This window comes from Orycteropus afer, unplaced genomic scaffold (genome assembly GCF_000298275.1).
Source record: "Orycteropus afer afer isolate SDZICR_OR568_19922 unplaced genomic scaffold, OryAfe1.0 scaffold00125, whole genome shotgun sequence".
Lineage (NCBI taxonomy): Eukaryota > Metazoa > Chordata > Mammalia > Tubulidentata > Orycteropodidae > Orycteropus > Orycteropus afer.
Window position 1 is genome coordinate 4,378,994 of NW_006921712.1, and position 18,201 is coordinate 4,397,194.

The 18,201-nt window shown below is 37.4% G+C and overlaps 1 protein-coding gene across 1 annotated transcript in view; it reads left to right on the plus strand.

Annotated features, from left to right (window-relative positions):
• ARHGEF10 (Rho guanine nucleotide exchange factor 10) overlaps nt 1-18,201 on the plus strand; it is a 249,456-nt gene that overhangs the window by 121,233 nt on the left and 110,022 nt on the right. The window lies entirely within an intron of this gene.

Consider the following 18,201-nt stretch of genomic DNA (forward strand, 5'->3'; position numbering starts at 1 on the left):
ACAACCATTGTGGAAAATAGTATGGCATTTCCTTGTTGTTGTTATGTGCTGCTGAGTCATTTCTGACTCACAGCAACCCTATGTACAACAGAATGAAACACTGCCTGGTTCTGTGCCAGCCTCACGATCCCTACAATACCTGAGCCCATCGCTGTAGCCACTGTGTCAATCCATCTTGTTGAGGTCCTTCCTTTTTCGTTGACTCTCCACCTTACTTACCAAGTATGACATCCTTCTCCAGAGAATAGTCCCTTCTGACAAAATGACCAAAGTAGGTGAGACAAAATGTGGCCATTCTCACTTCCAAGGAGCATTCTGGCTACACTTCTTCCAGGACAGATTTGCTAGTTCTTTTAGCAGTCCATGGTACTCTGAACATTCTTTGCGAACACCACAACTCAAAAGCATCAACTCTTCTTCGATCTTCCATATTCATCAGCTCTCACATGCATAAGAGGCGACTGAAAATAGCATGGCTTGGGTTAGGTGCATCTAGTCTTCAAGGAGATATCTTTGCTCTTCAGCACTTGAAAGAGGTCCTTTGCTGCCAATTTTCCCAGTGCTGTACATTGTCTGATATCCTGACTGCTGCTTCCATTGGTGTTGATTGTAGAACCAAGTAATATAAAGTCTTTGACAACTTCAATCTTTTCTCCATTCATTGTGATGCTGCTTATTGGTCAAGTTGTGAGGATTTTTGTTTTCTTTATATTGAGGTATAATCCATACTGTAGACTGTAGTCTTTAATATTCATCAGTAAGTGCTTCAAGTCATCCTCACTTTTAGCAAGCAAAGTCATGTTGTCTGTGTATCTCAGATTGTTAACAAGCCTTCCTCCAATCCTGATGCCACATTCTTCTTCATATAGTCCAGGTTCTTGGAAGATTTGCTCAGCATACAGATTGAATAAGTATGGTGAAAGGATACAACCCTTACACACTCCTTTCCTGGTCTTTGTACAGGTGTACAAATGTTGTTGTTGTTAATGGTGTTTCCTTAATAAACTGAAAATAGAAATACCATTTATCCTGCAATTCCATTACTAGGAATATATCCTCAAGAGATAAGAGACAGAACACAAACAGACATAAGCACACCCATGTTCATTGCAGCATAATTCACTATAGCAAGGAGATGGAAACAACCTAAATGCCCATCAACAGATGAGTGGATAACCAAACTATGGTACATTCAAACCAAAACCAAACTCACTACTGTTGGGTTGAATCCAACTCATAGTGACCCCTCTTTGGGTTTCCAAGGTGGTATCACTACAGAAGTAGATTGCCCAACCTTCCGAGGTTCTGAGGAGTGGCTGGGGGGTTTGAACCACCAGACTTCTGGTTAGTAGCCAAATGCCTTAGGCACTATGCCACCAGAGCTCTTTTGGTACATTCACTCATTGGAATACAATGGAATACTATGCAACATTAAAGAATAATTAAAGAATGCATGAATCATCTTACAACATGGATGAATTTAGAAGGCATTATGCTGAGTGAAATAAGTCAATCATAGAAAAACAAATATTGTATGAGCCTGCTATTGTAAAAAGTCAAGGAAAGTTTATTAGGGAAGGAAACTCACTTTGTTGGTTATCAGGGACAGGAGGGAATGGATGGGAAAATCTCAGACTATTTGGGGATCACATGTTACTTTGGGTGAGGGGAGGAATGATATGGAAAGAGTCTGTGACCAGCATGGTGGCACTGGGGAAAGGAAAGATACTGAAATATACACAAAAGATATGGACAACAGAGGCAAGTACTGTTACAGGCAGAACACTGTAGTATCACTGGCATCAAATACCAGGCTACAGATTAATGCATAGACAGAGAAGGTGTGGGTAGATGAACAGAAATACACCCTAGACCAAAGATAGATTTGGCTGAAGATAATCTTAACATACGCACTTGTGCTACAAAATTAGCCCCACACATTACAGAAGCAACAGAAGACAAGGTGGGAATAACTTTGCAGAGACAACTAACATCTTGTGAGAGAGAATCTCCAGGCCTGGGGGCTTGGGACCATAGTCTCGGGGGACATCATGTTCATTTGGCTCAAATAGTTCATAAAAATTTGTCCTACAGACTACTTTGGTGAGTACTGACTGGGGTCTTAAAAGGTTTTGAGCAGCCATCTATGATGCAACTATTGGTTTTCTCTTGGTTGAAGCAAAGAAGAGTGAAGAAAATCAAAGTCATCTGGAAACAGTTAGTCCCAAGATAAGATGGACCACAAGAACCTGATCTATGACCAGAAGAAATAGATGGTGCCCAGCTACCAATGCCAACTGCTCGAAAAGGGATCAAACCTGGAGATCCTGTATAAAGTGGGAGGAAAAATGGGGAACATAATTCAAAAACACAAAAATGACCAGAATTACCAGTCGGATAGAGAATGGTGGAAACTTTGAGACTATGGCATGTTTACCCTTCAAGCCTAGAAGAGGACTCAATTACATGGATTGACTCTCAACCCAACACTAGAAAGGCCCACATAGAGAACACCTACTCCAGGTCAATTCACCCATCTACGCTAGGGAGATGCATGCATTGGATCAAACACCTGTGAGACACAAGAGGGGTAGCACTCATAGAGGAAAGGCTGGAGAGACAGGAATGCATGGATGAGATGGGGCACAGGGAGGGGGTGGTCACAGGGAAGAGAGAGGAGGAGAGTTTCTTACAGTTGGGGACAATAATCAGGGCCATGAAACCAGATGTGCATGGACTCTTGAATGTAAAACAAGTTTACTATGTAAATTTGTGCCCAAAGCATGATTAAAAAAAAAAAAAAAAACTTGTGGGCTTTTCATCATTAACATGATTCCTTCTATAATAATACCTACTACTTATGTAATAATGTATAATGTAACTACTACCTCTCTAATAATAACTACTACTTTTTCTTCTTATGAATCAAGTAATTTGCTTATAAAGTTATACTTGATAATTACAACAACTCTTCAAGTTAGCTATTTCAATCCTTCTGAATGAGAAACTAAGGTTCAGGGAAATTACTTAACTCATCTAAGTTCACACAGCTTGTAAGTGTCTAATCTGGTATATCACATCAGAATTGCTGTTTTATTATGCTATGATATTCATGTAAAATGAAAGATGGATTATTTCTGACAAGAATATGCAAGTCTTCTTAATCATGCCAAAGTTAAGTTGTGGTTCCATAATTAGAAAATGAAAAGTCTTTTGTAGCAGGGCTGCATTGCTATCTAAATACTCATATGTGATTGAAGCACCCAATATAATGAATGTTTACTTCTGGAGAAATAGTCCTGCCACTTCAAAATAATATGGGCTTTGTTAAGTATAGAGTGTTATTATCATCTATATATTTCAAGGGCAACTGATGGTCACATAAATAAAAATCACATAGATGGGAAAATAAGAGCACCTCTAAGGAGCCTTGCTGGCACAACAGTTAAAGCACTTAGCTGTGAACTGAAAGGTTGGTAGCTTGAACTCAGCTGGCAGCTTCCCAGAAGAAAGACTTGGGGCATATAGCTCCTGTAAAGATTACAGCCTAGAAAATCCTGTGGTGGAATTCTACTCTGTCACATGAGGTCTCTAAGTCAAATTTGACTCAGTGACACCTAACAATAACACCAGTAGCATATCCATTCTAGGAATTAGGGATGCAATTAAAAATATGAGAGATGAAGTCCCTCTCCTCAGAAGATAGGAATTAAAGAATGAGAAGGTGCTGAGGAGTGGAAAGAATTTCACAGTTCTGTGTTGGATGTGTTACTTTTTAAAGTTTTTAATTTTGAAATGTACTTACATATAACAAAAGTCACCCATTTGAAAGGTACAGTGACATGTTACTTTTGAAGTGCTTAGACCAGGAGGCAATCAGATACAGAATCTGGGGAGAGGCCTGGGCTGGAGACACACACAGATTTGGGAGTCAGCATGTAGACTGCATTTAAATCCATGCAACCAGATGTTCACTTGAGTTCTTATTTTAGGGAGCTCTGGTAGCATAGTGGCTAAGACACTTGCCTGCTAACCAGACGGCTGGCGGTTCAAACCCACCAGCCACTCCTCGGAAGGAAGGTTGGGCAATCCTACTTCCGTAGTGATACTGCCTCGGAAACCCAAGGAGGGGTCGCTATGAGTCGGGGCCGACTCGACGGCACATAACAACAACCACAACATCATTATGTGTGTGGACCTTGTTACCTTAGTTACCATGTCCATAAAGTAGGGCTTGCTTTTTTGCTCTCATCTGTGAAAGTAGGGGCACAGAGTAAATTATCTTTAAAATTCCTTCTCTATTTAAATTTTTTAAAAAATTAAATTTGCTAATTCTGTGTGTGTAGGATGACTTAATGAATGTAGTCTAATGCTATCTTTCATTTACAGAGATGTTGTAAATGATCATCATATTCATTGACATATTTAGTACTGTATCGGTAAAGGATTTTTTCAGATCAGCTAAGGCTCATTTTAGGATAGAGGAACAGTATGTTGTTGTAGCTGTCATCAAGCCAGCCCTTCACTCATGGTGATTCTAAGCACAACAGGATGGGATAGTTGTGATCCCCATAGGGTTTTCATTGGCTGATATTTTGCAAGTAGATCATCATCAGTCCCTTTTTCCTAGTCCTTCCTAGTCTGGAAGGTCTGCTGAAACCTGTTCAGCATCATAGTGACATGCAAGCCTCCTCTGACAGATGGATGGTGGCTGAGCTTGCGGTGCATCGGCCAGGTCTCCCTCATGGAAGGCAAGGATTCTACCTACCACTGACCCATCTCTTCACCTCAGTATGTGATTGTTGTTGTTGTTGTGTGCTATCAAATAAGACCTGGCTCATAGCAACCCCTCCTTGGGTTTCCAAGGCGGTATCACTATAGAAGTAGATTGCCCAACCTTCCTTCTGAGGAGTGACTGGTGAGTTTGAACCACCAGCCTTCTGGTTAGTGGTCAAGTGCCTTAGGCACTACGCTACCAGAGCTCCTCAGTATGTGATTAGGGATAGATTAGGATTTCCTGGTCCATATAGTATCAATCAATAATATTGATCAGTGACATTGATCTCATTAGAGACAAGCTGTAGCCAATGCATTAAGTTACTTCTCTTGTTCTTTTTTATTACTGATGCTTCCTTATTGCTTATGCAGATAAGCATAAGAACCATGTCCCCTCTCCGAGTCACACTATAGTTGGATTGCATTGGGAGTCTCTTTCAGACTTTTTATAGAAGAACTTCAAATTTGCCTTCAATACTTTTTGTTTCTTCTGCTTCTCTTAAAATTGTCATCCCTAAATTATTTTGAGAAGTTAGAAATTCTTATTTTGATGTTCATATGACTTCTTTGCTGTTTGAATGAATCTATTTTAAAATTCAGTACTGAGAGCTTTAGTCTATTATTCAACACTGAAAACAGGGTGTAGGTGTCATTGCCTAGCAACCACTGCCTTTAGAAAGTATGATGTGGTAACCATCAATGAAACTCAGCCAGAAACTGCATAAAGAAAACTCCAAGTTCCCCAGTAAAAGACTATTTGGGGTCTGCATTTGCTCTGCAGGTATAAGTCTAGCTTTGGTATGATATTTTATTGGCAGTAAACTTTTCTGTCTGGAGCAGTGGCTGGCAAGTTGGTGTCCATATATCCTCTAGGGATCATTAGGTTGGTTTAAGCTTCTAGACCCTCTGAAGTTATTTTGCAAACTTCTGTGCATTTTTTAAAATCAAAAAGGTATTTTATTATTATCATCATTGTATACTTTTTTCTTTATTTTTAATTTTTTTTTATTGTGCTTTAGGTGCAAATTTACAGAGCAGAATTTGTTTTACATTCGATATTTCGTGTACATTTGGTTTCTCTCCCCAATAGCATGGCCGATTGCTCCAAGGGATGTATCTCCATAGAGTAGTTAGGTGCATCGTCCTTGGTTGAGTGTTCTGTGTATGTAAGTCTTATTTACTGTTGCACTGAGAGTCAGCCCTTGGAAATGAGTTTTATCCCAGGTCCAAAGTGTATCCCAGGGCCACAGTCTTGGGGGTCCCACCAGACTCCATCTAGCCAGTAATGCTGGTCATTAATGTGTTTTTGGATTTTGTTCCACATTTTTCCTCCCACTCTATCCAGGATCTCCAGTTTTCATAATTAAAGAGATTTATTGAGAAATAAAAGCAACTCGAATTGGGGAGGCAGCAAGTCTTACAGGGTAAGATTAGCTGCTCCTTCTGTGCATGACGGGTGATATAAAAGGCCTCACCAGCTTCCCAAATTGAGGCTGGTGATGGGGCAGAGAACGATTATGAACTGTTTGTTGTACTGGTCTAGTGCAATAGACTTTGTGGAGTTAATGTATCACATTTTCAGTTTGACTATGTTCCATTCTGTCTAGAGGGGCGACTTAATGAGGGAAAAGAAAATTTTCTGCATCAGAATTAAGGTGACTCTGTAGAGTGTTTTTCTTTATACAGGTTCTTTATAACCTCAGTTCATTTTCAATAAATAGACTATAAAGCACCCTCAATTTGCAAGAGATTGTGCTAAGTAGTAACAGTGAAGGGTGTAACAAGAAATGTTGTATGTTTCTGGCTTTCAAGGTGCTTTCACTGCAGTAGAAGAGAGATAATTGTACTAGATGGGTTGTGATTCCTTTCTCAAGTGGTGTTTTCTATGAATGGCCACTGGAAAGCCATTATTACCTAACTTTTAAACAATGCCCATGGAGAAGTTCTTAAAATGTTTTGAGAAATTAGAGTTTAAGTGGGATATATATAAAAGAGAGAGATATATAAAAGAGTTATGTACATATAGATATATTAATACTGATATAATTAATTTTCAAAATAGTCACATTACTTAATCCTTAAAACTCATAGCAAAAGTAAACAGTATATCTGCACTTTTTTGTCATAAGGTAAAATACTTTTAAGAGTACAGCATTAGCCTTGGTTCTATATGCTTTTGGGTTTTTGATTATTGGGTTATTCAGCCAAAGTTTGGGAGGTTTTTGTATTGTGGAGTAATAATAAGGAATCTGAAAATAAAATTTTAAGATGTAAAATAAATGTAAATAAGGGTTGTCTGATATGTCTTAATAGCATTGTTTGCTTGTTAGGAGAAAATTGCATAGTGAAGGGATGGCAATGCCAGAAAAGAAGGCAGCCTATCTCTTTTGAAACAGTGCCTGTGTTTGCTATTGGTAACTTTACAGAGGGGATGAAAATTCAGCGAGACAACACTTCTCTGGATTAGTTTTCCTTCACATCCCCCAAAACATTTATTGAATGACTACCAAATGTTTAAATCTTCTAAAAGTGCCCCCAAACTCTTTCTACAATTTGGCTGTGAAGGAAGAAACACAGCAATAGCTATAGGGAGGTTGGGAAAAAGGGAGAGGTTTATTATTATAATTAACAGTAAATTGGAAGAGACTTAAACACTTATATTCTGAGAAGGGAGAAGTTGAGATTTTGAGAACATAGAGTTCCTAAAGAACGCAGAAAGTTTGCCTCAGAGAGATAGACAAAATTTCCAATCAAATGCCAAAATTTGGCATGAGGGAAGGGCACAAAATTGAGGGAGTTCCTCATAAAACATAAAACAAAAAAATGTAAGACCAGAATGATGAGCACAAAAAACAAAACAATTGAAAAAAAAAGCCAAAGTGGAAGGAAGGAGAAAGTTATGTATAGCTTTTAAATAGAAGTGAACTTGATTGAAGGAAACTTTTACAGTTGAACATAAAAACCAGTTCTGATCCTTCTGAAAATAGAAGTTAAAGAGAAAAATGTTAGATTATAAGTTGTAATTGTTTAGTAGAAATAAGCATACAGGCAGGTTAACTGAAGGGGGAAAATCTTTTTTTGCTAGCTTTGGACTCCAAGTAGAATTTACCACAAGAATCTCTATGTAAAGGACATTGGACAAGGTAATGAACAAATATCCTTATAATAATTAGACTTTAAAAAATATGAAATTACTCCTTATAAAATTGTTTCATAATGAGTCCTTGGTGAAAGGGCATATCATATAGCCAAATTATACTCCTACAGAGGCAAATCAGGAAAGACTTAGTAGGATAGAGTCCTGGTGGCACAATGTTTAAGAGCTTGGCTACTAACCTTAAGTTTAGCATTTCAAACGTACCTAACAGCTCTGTGGAAGAAAGACTTTGAGATCTGCTTTTGTAAAAATTACAACCTAGAAAACCCAATAGGGCAGTTCTGCTCTCTCACATAGCGTCACCATGAGTCGAAATTGACTCCTCGACATCTAACAACAACATACAGCTTTTGGAAGGTTTGTTTTGTTACAGTACTACACTATTGAGGGTCTCAAGAAGTGATTGGTTAATTTGGATTACACCTCAGATATCACTCTCAGACAGGCTTTTGAGAGCAGCTGCCACAATAGAACCTATAGGCAGCACATTAATGTCAAACAGGTCCTTTTCAAGAGTGAAGTACCTCCTGGATTGGAAGTTCTTGATCTTTATATGTCAAAGAATTGAACTTTATCTTGAATTTGAGGACAGGAGCTACTGAAGGCTACTATACCAGAAAAAAAAAAAAAAAAAGTTGCTCTTGAGAGGCAACTGATTCATGGGACCCTTGTATATCAGAGTAAAATTGTATTCTATAGTATTTTCAGTGACTGGGACCTTTCAGGATGATCACTAGGCCTTCTTCTGTAGTGTCTTTGGATAGATTCGAGCCACCAGCCTTCAGTTAGTTAGCACTTACCTGTTTGCACCATGTAGAGACTCCTCAAGCCTATTATACCAAAAACTAAAACCAAACTCACTGCCATTGAATTGATTCAGACTCATAGTAACCCCCTTTGGGTTTCTGAGGCACTAAAATCTTTACGTCAGTAGATTGCCCAGTCTTTCTTCAGTGGAGTGGTTGGTGGCTTGGAACCGCCAGTCTTCTGGTTAGCAGTCAAATGCTTTAGGTGCTACACCACCCTTTAATGATACAAAATGTGTAGCACTTTTTAGGATTGTACCTTGAAATTAAAGAGAATCAGAATAGGAGAGAATGTGTGTCTTCCCAATTGGTATGGCAAGAGAACCTGCATCCCATTCATCTAAAAGTTGTACTGTTAAAGTAGTGTGGGGAGGTGGTCCTAGAGCATGGATCATATATTCATATACTAGACACAAATTGGCAGGCCTTTTCCACTACAAGGACTCTAGAGACTCTTTAAATCCTTGGGTGAATATAGGAAGCAAGTATTGAAAGCAAATATTTGACAACTTGGCCAGAGATCCCTACCTAGGAGGTCTAAGTTCAAAACTGTGAATATGATTTAAAAAAAAAACCTTAAAGCAGTCTTTATTAGTCTTCATGTAAAGCAAAACTGAAGTGTCAGAAGGTTTATAATTAATTAAAAAATAAATGAATAAGCTCACTGCCATCAAGTCAGTCTCAACTCATAGCGACCCCTCCTTGGGTTTCCAAGGCGATATCACTATGGAAGTAGATTGCCCAACTTTCCTTCTGAGGAGTGGCTGGTGAGTTTGAACCACCAGCCTTCTGGTTAGCAGTCAAGGGCCTTAGGTACTACACCACCAAAGCTCCTTGATAATTTGTAGGGGTTGTTGTTGTTGTTATTATGTTCCGTTGAGTCAGACCCGACTAATAGCGACCCCTCCTTGGATTTCCAAGGCAGTATCACTATGGAAATAAATTGCCCAACCTTCCTTCCGAGAAGTGGCTGGTAGGTTTTGAACCACCACCCTTCTGGTTAGCAGTCAGGTACCTTAGGCACTACACTACCAGAGCTCCTTAATAGGTTAGTTTAGGTCGAAACATGATTGTTCCCCATAAGAGATACAGATTTAAAAGAAAAAAATAACTGCAGAAGATTGCTACACAACAGATGGATCTCTAATTGGGGAAAATTGATGTGTTGCACTTTATACATTTAGGGGGGGATGCTACACCTTGCGTCTTTCCTACAGCAGCTATACAATTAAAAAAAAAAAAATACTAATCTGTTGCTGTCAATTCAGTTCTCACAGAATAGAACTGCCCCTCAGGGTTTCCAAAACTGTAAATATTTATAGAACAGACTGCCTCCTCTTTCTCCTGAACTTACTGTAAGAGTCTATTAACAAGAAAAGAGTCTGTTAATACAAGTAGCCTTGTAAAGATTGGAGCTCATCATTCAGAGCAGCATTTGGGAGGTGGAGTTTGCATAAAAGCAAGAAGCTTTCCTTGGTTTAAAGTGGTTAAACCAGTGTCCCATCACTGCCTGATGATTATGTAACATGTTTGTTAAACAGTTCCACATCAGAAAAAGACTGCATATGTATACTGAAAAACACCATAAAAATATACATATATAATAAAATACATACCCATTTAAGAAAAACACGGAGTTCTGGTGGCGTAGTGCCTAGGGCACTTGACTGCTAACCAGAAGGCTGGAGGTTCAAACCCACCAGCCACTCCTCGGCAAGAAGATTGGGCAATCTACTTCCATAGTGATACTGCCTCAGAAACCCAAGGAGGGGTTGCTATGAGTCGGATCTGACTCTACGGCATTGAGGGTTTTTTTAGTGATCCCTCCTTTGGGTACTGCTACAGAAGTAGATTGCCCAACCTTCCTTATGAGGAGTGGCTTGTGGGTTTGAACCGCTAGCCTTCTAGTTAGCAGTCAAATGCCTTACGCACTATACTACCAGAGCTCCCATAGGGTAGTGTTGCATAAAAGCTGGAAATTATTCTACATGAAGGAAGATTTTACCTTCTCCTTTACTGTATTTATTTTTGTCTCTCAGTTACCTTATGAACAAATGGTGTGAATTTTGGGAAGACCAGTACTGGCATGTTGTTGTTGTTGTTATGTGCCGTCGAGTCGGACCCAACTGATAGCGACCCCTCCTTGGGTTTCCGAGGCAGTATCACTATACCTTGTTTTATTCTCTTTCACTTTATTGCACTCCACAGATACTGCATTTTTTACTGATTGAAGGTCTGTGGAAACCCTAATTTGACCAAGTCCTTTGGAGCCATTTTTCCATCAGCATGTGCTCACTCATATCTGTGTCACATTTTAGTAATTCTCACAATATTTCAAACTTTTTCATAATGTTGTTGCACTTAATAGAGAAGAGTATAATGTAAACTTAACTTCATTATGCGCTGGGAAACCCAAAATTTCATGTGATTCATTTTATTGCAATATTTGTTTTATTGTGCTGGTCCAGAACCAAACCCACAATATCTCTGAAGTATGCATAACATATCCCTAAAACTGGTTTTACTCTGTCTTCTTTAGGAATAGTATAGGAAGCAAATGGTAAATTGTTCTACACAAAACGTATACATATATTCTCTAGGTATAATACTATTGTATATAATATGTGACCACTGAAATATTCCAGACAGCCTATATAGGTGATCCTTGAATATACAACAAAATACATTCTTGGAAGAAAGACCAAAGTCAATTAAATTTGAATTTCTCCGGGAAACTTATTCAGTCTTAAGTCTTGTCCAGGGGCTTAATGGGCAACCTTTCAGTGCAATAGTCCTAGTAAATCAACTACAAATATTCCAAATAAAGTGGGTGTGTTTCTATGTTTGCATTTCAATCAACCAAGTCATTTCATTGAGGTTTGACAGAGTAGATTGTCCAGAAAACATATATACTCTAATATGAAGGTAATTAAATATGCTTCTGGAAGTATGGATTGCTAGATTTGGAAAACTACTTGTGTATAATGGTCTGTGTATCAGTGTCTGTGGATGTTATATTTTTCTGTTTGTATGCATTTATGCATATCCTTATACATATAGACACATACTAGTTTATGTTTTGAATAAATTAATAATAGATGCTAAGTTTTTAGACATCATATTAATTAATTAATACTCTTGACTTTGGCACATTATATATATATATATAATGTGTGTGTGTGTGTACACATATACATGTATATCTTAATGATATATATTTTTTCACATTATAATATTCTTAATTTTTATTGAAACCTTAAAAACCAAACAATTCTAATCACAATGGAAGGTTCTTGGTGTTCTATTATAACTTTAATATCATGGTTTCAGCTTTGAGAAATTATCTGTTCATACTTCAGAATTTCCTGGGCCTAGGGTTTGGTGGGCTGCTACTGGGAGTAACTTGTTCAGAACTAATTAGGATGTTTTGTCTGAGCTATAGCTATGCTTGTCACTGATTTACAGCCAAGAGTTTTCTGTGTCTTCCATGTCAGAAACACAGTTTGCTATTGAAGAAACTGAACTTATATGTGGTGGTTATGTTTTTGTGTCAACTTGGCTGGGCCTGGTTGAATGGCTGGGCAGCTGGATATAGTATTCCCCATGATGAGATTGGTAATCAACTCCTTGGTGGAATCTATTGGGAGCAGCTGAGTAGCTGCCTTAGGGAATGTGTTCTGCTTCCTGTATTTAAGCAGAAGCCTTGGGAATGGTCTCTAGCCCATGGCACACTTGGGTCCTGTATATAGCCGTGTCGTTGCTCAGCAGCCTGCCATGCTCTGCCGACCTTGGGACTTACAACAGACTTAAGTTAATGGTCTACCGTGTGGTTTGGTAACATCGGGACTGTGCCTTTTTACTTCTCAACCTTGGGGCTTCTCAGCCTCAGCAGCCAGCAGCTGTGTGAGTGAAGAAACACCTCTAGCTCCAGTGGGCCAGGAGCAGGAGGCAGAGCTGGATCCCAAGGTTGACGGGCTTTCACCCAGCCCCTAGAGTCTGGCACTTTGAACTTGGACTTAAAACCTCCAAATTGTAAGAATAAACTCCTGTTTGTTAAGGCCATCCCATTTGTGGTATATTTCTTGTCAGAGTGGCACTAGGTGACCAGAACATTATACCAGACTGAATTTATATCAGACTTTGGATTCACGTATATGACAATATTTAAAAAAAAAAAAAAAAAAATTTAAGCTCCCCTAGGAACTAATTCTTATTCTCTGTTGAAAAAGCTAAAATGCTTAAAGAAAATGAAAGTTACCTATAATCTCTGAACCTGGAGACTACATTAGCATTTCAGTATATTTATTTATAATCTTTTTACTATTCTTGTGTTCATATATTACAATATGAATCCACTATATATAATCCTGTATGGTATATCTTAATTGAATATAACCATTTTCATGTGTCCTTAAAAATTCTGAATAAAATCAAATTAATCACATAACATTTCAGCATGTTTATACCATAGTTTATTTGAATATTTTAATCTGGTCCTATTATTTTGCTATCATGAAGGCTGTGGTAGTTAAATTTGTGTGTCTACTTGGCTGGGCCTAGTTGAGTGGCTAGGCAGCTAGATGTAGTATTCATCATGATGAGACTGGTAATCATGGTGGAATCTACTGTGAGCAGCTGAGTATCTGCTTTTGGGAGGTCAGCTGCTTCTTGTACATAAGGAGAAGTCTTGGGGAATGGGTTTTTTAATATTATCAGTTTTTATGTTCTTTCTGTATACTATTTACGGAAAATAACTTCTCACTTTTTTATTTGTAGCTATAATTTTATAGGAGCTAAAACTTTTAGGTTTTATGTAGTTGAATCTATCATTTTCTCTGTGATTTCTACGGTTGTTCTTATTCTTAGAAACTCCTGACCCATCCAAAAGTTAGAAAGTGGACACCTAGTTTGTGTATATTTATTTTTTATACTAACCTTTTAATCCTTCTGGAATTTATTTTGATATTTGAGACGAGGAGTCAATATTTATTCCTCTGGCCATGCATCATAGCCATTTTCTAAATTTCATTTCTTGAATAATCTAGTTCACTTCCCATTTTCTGGTGATGTTAACTGTATATTGCATTCAATTTCTATTTATACTGAAATCTATTTTTGGTGATATTAATCCATTCTCTTGTACTGCCTAGTCTTGTACAAGTACTATGCCTTTTAAATTATTATTTATTTTACTTAAACACTGTCTTAGTCTCTCCATGTTTTTTATTCAAGAATTATCCTAGCTATTCTCTTGTGTTTCAAGGAAAAAAAGAAGCCTAAGATGCAGGCTTCTGTTTTCTTATCATTCTTTCATTTTTGTTTACCAATTTCATATTAATCATGTTATTATTAAGAGCCTTTTATAGTGGTTTGTTTTTAACCTTCTGGTTGACTGAATAAACCAAACAAAAACTGAACTCACTGCCCCCGAGTTGATTCCAACTCATAGAGACCCCCACTGGGTTTCTAAGGCTGTAAATATTTATGGGAGCAGACTGCCTCATCTTTCTTCTGTGGAACAGCTGATGAGTTCAAACCACCAGCCTTTTCGTTAGTGGCCACATGTCTGAACAACTGCACCACCAGAGATACTTTGAGTGACTGAATAGTAAATATGAACATATTATATCACAATAAAGTCTTGATTCCTCTTTTGAATTTGCTCATACCCAGAGTCCATACTTCTTTTCTCTCCATGCAACAGAAGAAAAAGAACTCCAGTGTCCTTCTATTACAAAACACAAACACAGCCACAGTGAGCTGGTAGATGGGCAAGAATCTTCATATGTATTTTCCACTCCTCAAGTATGGACATTTTCTGCTTTACAATTTTAACTTCTTATTCACCATTAGCTCTCATATTGGCAACTGGTAAAACTATCAGGTAAAATTACATTTTGTAACTGAGTACTTGGCTATTAAAAAACAGTATGTAGCAATTCTCTGAGATGATCATATCGAATACTTCCTCAAATTAAAACCCTTTCATCAGAAACCCAAGGAGGGGTCGCTATGAGTCAGAACTGACTTGATGGCAATGATGGTTTTGGTTTGGTTCATAAACCAAAGGTTTTGAACAGAATAAAATTGATTTCATCATAATGCCATAATTTCTTTGTAACATTATTTTTAAATTTATGTTTATTTTCTTTTATATTACAGTAACTATAAATATTGAGATCTACATAAGTCTTGAATAAATCAAATAATAAGTGGTGGTAGCTGAGACAGAAAAAGCTTTTGCTCATGAAAAAGTTAAGACCCATTTAAACTAGCAATTTAGTTAACTGAGATGTCAGGTAATAAACATCCACATGTAAAAGTAATACAATTATGTGATATATTATGAATGCAAAAAATGACTCACCTGATAATTCCATTCATTTAAACAACCAACAAATTAGTAAAATTTTAGTATCTAGTAATTCTTCCAACATGAAAGTTTATATTGTTATACTGTTACCCCTTAGGTTTGGTTTTAAATTAGAAAAGTTATTTCTAACTATAAGCACATCAGATGAAGTTAAAAAAAAAAAAAAAATACATGAAATGAAAGTAGATAGAAGGGAACTTGGCTACATAAATAAAAAACATAAAGACTATGACTATGCACATACCTTGGCATCAAAAGTGGCCAAGATGAATCTGTTCTAATTCAGAGCAGGATATTTTCAACCACTCTCACGAAAGCCAGGTCCAAAAATAAGTCCTGTTAGCATGGGTAATTAGAAAGCATTGTAGACTACACTGATATCCAGAGCCCACTTGATACCCTGTATCGTGCTACTTTGCAAGAGGAGATGCAAATGAAATGTAAGGACTTTTATATAAAATCAGTCCTGCTACTTTCATAGATAGATTATTCCATCTATCAATATATTCCTTCTACCAAGCTATGTAAGTTTTACCTCCTCCAGTTTTGCTGGTTTGAAGGATTTATGGATAATTCCTTCTCATTTGTTTAGATTATTTATCTGATTACTAACCAAGATTAAATTTGTATTGCAGTGTCTTTTTTTTTTTTTAAATCCAATGATTAAAAAGCTTTACAAATATTACATTGTGATAACATTATGGGTAAGTAATAGATAATATGATGTTATAGAGAAAAGTGTTGAGAGTCACTAAGTGAAGAATGACAAGGCTGGTTGTAAAATGATACTCTTTAAAGCTAAGCTATTCAATCAATAAAGAAGTGCATCAGAGCATGATGCAGCACATTTTGTAATTTTCCTCTAAGTATTTTAGAGAGCTTATTTTAAGGAGAGATTCTTATTGTTAGTTTAGAGGAATGGGCCAAGTAAGCTAGTAGACATTTTCTAGTTCTCATTTTAGTCATTTGAATATTCATTAAAAGTGTGTAATTTAGGAAAAAAGTTCTACTCTAGCTTAAGCAAAATTTTCATTTTATAATTGGAAATGCCTGACTGAGCATTAAGATAATAGCTAAAGAATGACTTGATATTTTTTTCCATAGTTTCACCTCTAGTGCCTTTATGGATGCTGTATGCATATAAATAGTCACAATGATCTACGGTGGACTCTTTATATGGGAGTTCCATTGGCATATCCAGAATCTTGAAGCTTCTGCTCACGCACAGGCAGTCTCTACCTCAGGCATTTACTCATTGGAAGCAATGTCTGTAACAAATATCTGTCCTGGTGACCTGGCAGGCCTAGGAAAGCTCTGCATCTCTTCTAACTAAACTAAGTAACTCACTGCCATCGAGTTGGATCGACTCATAGCGACCCTTCCTTGGGTTTCTGAGGCAGTATCAGTATGGAAGTAGATTGCCCAATCTTCCTTCCAAGGAGTGGCTGGTGGATTTGAACCACCAGCCTTCTCTGTTCATCAGTCAAATGCCAAAATGACTTTTTTTTTTTTTTTTTTCCCAAATAATTATAGACTCAGAAGAAACTGCAAAAATAATACTAAGGGGTCCCACCATACCCATCATCCAGCTTCCCCCATTGTTAACATCTTACACAGTAATAATATCAAAACCAAGAAATTGACATGGGTACAATATTTTTAACTAGACTACAGACCTGGTTCAGACTTCACTAGTTGTTACATGCACTCATTTGTGTGTATGTAGTTTTATTAAATTACCGCAGATATAAATTCATTTACAACAAACTTTTAAGTGATTTAAAATAGTTTTTAGAGGGAAAGCAATGAAGGCAGACATGGGTTTTGGAGTTGGAACATAAAATTTTGAGTCCTAACTCTGCCTTTCTGGTTATTTGTCTTTGGGCAAATTGCTCACTTTCCTTAAACTTTGGGAGTTTTTATCTATATAATGATGGTGATAATACTATCTTTCTCTGAGAACTGTTGTGAGTATTAAATGACATAATGTACGTAAAGTGTTTAGAACAATACCTCAAAGGTAGTGAACACTCAGTAGTTCAAGCTATTGTGTTGTTTTTGTTTTTACACTATTTTTAATTGTGATTTGAGTGAAAGTTTACAGAGCAAATTCATTTTCCATACAGCAGTTCATACACATTTTGTTTTATATTGATTGCAATCCCCACAATGCAATAGCTCTCATCCCACTTCCTCCCTGTGGTTACCTTTTCCTTGTGTCCTTTCCTATGCATTCCTGCACTCTGAGCTGTCTCCCTGTGCATATACTTCTCTTCCAAATGACTCTTGGAAACCATGTGAGTATTTTTGTTATAACTGTACCTGAGCTGAATTATTTAATATGGATCTTTTTAAGTAATAGAATTCGTTATGAAAGACTAAAATGGTACTTGTGCACATGTTTACTAATTTCTAAAACATGGGTAGGATTCTGCATTGTAACTGCCAATCCTCTTCTCTGTGTGTTGATTAACTACTGAGGCCAGTTATTATCTATATTTGCTAATGACTTTGTAACACTGGCTTTTCTTACATTGGGATTCTCTAGAACACAGGTCCACAGGCACTGAGGAGCAACCATGGCTGGCAGCTGCAGGGTCAGCCACGCTGTCAGTCAGAGACCTTGGAACAACTGACCATAGTATGACTGACAGCTATGTAGCACTGATATAGATAGCACTACTTCACCTTTATCCTCTTTTGTGTTTCCTGACCTTCGATACTTTCATATCCTCTGGTTTTTGGTCTTAGTGTACATAAGTAAGGATTGTTGTTGTTGTTAAGTACCACTGAGTGAATTTCAACTCATAGTCACTCCATGTGACAGAGCAGAACTGCCCAATAGGTTTCTAGGCTATAATCTTTATAGGAGCAAAGCACCAGGTTTTTTTCCTCAAACAACTACTGGGTGGATTTGAACTACCAAACTTCTGGTTAGCAGCCAAGTGCTCAACCATTGCCCCACCAGGGCTCATTTGTCCTGCTCCTCTAATTTAAGGGAAAAGCTGTTTCCAAAGTCCTTTTAGGGAGATTAGTCACGAGAAAACAAGATTCTTCTTTATTATAGAGACTTTTGTTGTTCTGCCTAT